The sequence below is a fragment of the Eubalaena glacialis genome, chromosome X, assembly GCF_028564815.1.
Source record: "Eubalaena glacialis isolate mEubGla1 chromosome X, mEubGla1.1.hap2.+ XY, whole genome shotgun sequence".
Classification (NCBI taxonomy): domain Eukaryota; kingdom Metazoa; phylum Chordata; class Mammalia; order Artiodactyla; family Balaenidae; genus Eubalaena; species Eubalaena glacialis.
Window position 1 is genome coordinate 37782457 of NC_083736.1, and position 2945 is coordinate 37785401.

A 2945-nucleotide genomic window follows, 5' to 3' on the forward strand; every position below is an offset into this window, starting at 1 on the left:
ATCAGCTCGGTGCTTTGTGACCACCTAGAGGGGTGGGAGAGGGAGGGTGGGAGGGAGGGAGATGCAAGAGGGAAGAGATATGGGAACATATGTATATGTATAACTGATTCACTTTGCTATAAAGTAGAAACTAACACACCATTGTAAAGCAATTATACTCCAATAAAGATGTTAAAAAAAAAAAAGTGAACTAAAAAAAAAGCAGAGACTGTTAGACTGGATTAAAATACAAGATCCAACTATATGCTGTCACAATTTAGATTCAAAGATACAAATAGACTGAAAGTAAAAGGATGGAAAAAGATATATGGTGCAAACAGCAACCACAAGAAAGCTGGAGTGGCTATACTAATATCAAATAAAATAGACTTTAAAACAAAAAAAAACGTTACTAGAGATTAAAAAGTATATTTTATGATGATAAAAGGGTTAATACATCTGGAAGATAAAACAAGTATAAACATATATGCACCTAACAACCCAAAATACATGAAGTAAAAATTGACAAACATTAAGGGAGAAATAGACAAGTCAACAATAATGGAAACTTCAATAGCCCCCAGTCAATAATGGATAGAAAAATTAGGCAGAAGGCCTAACTGGCAGATGATCAACAAGGAAATAAGGCACTTGAGCAGCATTATAAACCAACTAAACAGACACCCATAGAACACTTCACTCAATAACAGCAGAATATAAATTCTTCTCAAGTGCACAGAAACATTCTCCAAATAAGACCATATGTTAGGCCAGAAAATAAACTTCAAAGAAAGAGAAAAACAAATATCATATGTTAACGCATATATGTGGAATCTAGAAAAATGGTACAGATGAACCTGTTTGCAAGGCAAAAATAGAGACACAGACATAGAGAACAAAAGTATGGACACCAAGGGGCGAAGGGGGGAATGGGATGAGCTGCAAGATTGAGATTGACATATATACACTAATATGTATAAAATAAATAACTAATGAGAACCTGCTGTATAGCATAGGGAACTCTACTTAATGCTCTGTGGTGACCTAAATGGGACGGAAATCCGAAAAAGAGGGGATATATGTATACATATAGCTGATTCACTTCACTGTACAGCAGAAATTAACATTATAAAGCAACTATACCCTGATAAAAAAATTTAATAAGTAAATAAAAGGATTGAAATAATAGGAAGTATGTTCTCTAATCACGGCAGAATGATATTAGAAATCAATAAGTGAAAGAAATTTGGAAAACTCACAAATAAGAGGAAATTAAACAACACACTCCACTCTGACTTGCTTGAGACCTTTTCTGAGGTGTTTGAGACTCCTCCTTACTATTTAAGAGTCTTCCTGTCAGACTGAGACACTTTTTGACATGTTTGAGATCCTTCCTTCTTTTTGGTCACAAATAAGACTTTTTATTTGTCACCACTAAAAGTCTGAATTTTAAACAGATTCTTGGACTGGTGGCTCATATCCATCAGCTTGTTCAACTTTAGTACCTGCCTCATCCCCAGTAGATTTTCCAGAACTACTACCGTCACAATTAAGCCCCATGAGTTTTCCCAATTCAAACATGGGCTTCTTTAGCATCCTTACTTCTCTAACAAAGACATCATGGAGTGGATAAATACATTGGCAAACCTCTTCTATGTCTTTTCCAATGTTGTCTGGAATCAATTTATTGACCACTTCTTTCAAGTCATTTGTCTACACCTCTAGGGTCATGATTTCCATCATCTTCTTCTGGATTTGGCAGACCTGTTGGTGCTAAGTATAAGACCTCTTCCAAATCTAATTGTTGCATTTTTAAATAAAATAGACAAAGCAAATAACTTTCAGTAGTATTGACATTGACATGAGCGTCAATCATGGGCTGCCATTTTTTTTACCATGGAGCACATTTTGTCCCAGGTAAACTCCATGCTATGGAAGTTAGTCAGGCAGTTTTGCCCTGAATATCCTCAGTAATTAGCTTGAGTATTCTAAATGCAACTGCATCATTCTGCAGATGAGCAAGGCTCATTTCAAAAACATGATATCATTTGGTTCCTTGAGTTCTCATGACTAGTGTTTTTCCAACATTTCTTATATTGAACACAGCTGGTGCTTTCACATCATACCAGTCTTTCTTAGAAATTGGATCAACCACTTTCTTCTTGGCTCCCTTTTTGCTGCCTTTCATTAGGTGCTTGTTCCTGCCAACTGTCAAGGTGCTGCTCAGAGCCCTTCCTAGGTTTTGAGACTCTTTCTGACTTCTCCATCCAGACATGTTTTTGATCCTTCCCTTCCTATTTGAGATTCTCCCTGACTTGTCTGACCCTCTTCCTGACATATGTGAGTGTCTTCCTGGCCTATTTGAGACCCATCTTTTTTTTTTTTTTTTTTTTTTTAATTTTTTATTATTTATTTATTTATTTATTTATTTTTGGCTGTGTTGGGTCTTCGTTTCTGTGCAAGGGCTTTCTCTAGTTGCGGCAAGCGGGGGCAACTCTTCATCGCGGTGCGCAGGCCTCTCACTATCGCGGCCTCTCTTGTTGCGGAGCACAGGCTCCAGACGCGCAGGCTCAGTAGTTGTGGCTCACGGGCCCAGTTGCTCCGCGGCATGTGGGATCTTCCCAGACCAGGGCTCGAACCCATGTGCCCTGCATTGGCAGGCAGATTCTCAACCACTGCGCCACCAGGGAAGCCCCGAGACCCATCTTTAAATATATATACATATATATAAGAACACTAAAACTTTGCCTGACATTTTTTTTTAACATTTTTATTGGAGTATAATTGCTTTACAATGGTGTGTTAGTTTCTGCTTTATAGCAAAATGAATCAGTTATAGATATGCATATATCCCCATATCTCTTTCCTGTTGCGTCTCCCTCCCTCCCACCCTCCCTATCCCACCCTTCTAGCTGGTCACAAAGCACCGAGCTGATCTCCCTGTGCTATGTGACTGCTTCCCACTA

General features: G+C 38.3%; 1 pseudogene; it reads right to left on the reverse strand.

Annotated features, from left to right (window-relative positions):
• Nucleotides 1-1428: 1428 nt before the first annotated feature.
• On the reverse strand, nucleotides 1429-2254 carry LOC133082626 (small ribosomal subunit protein eS1-like; annotated as a pseudogene).
• Nucleotides 2255-2945: the final 691 nt, after the last annotated feature.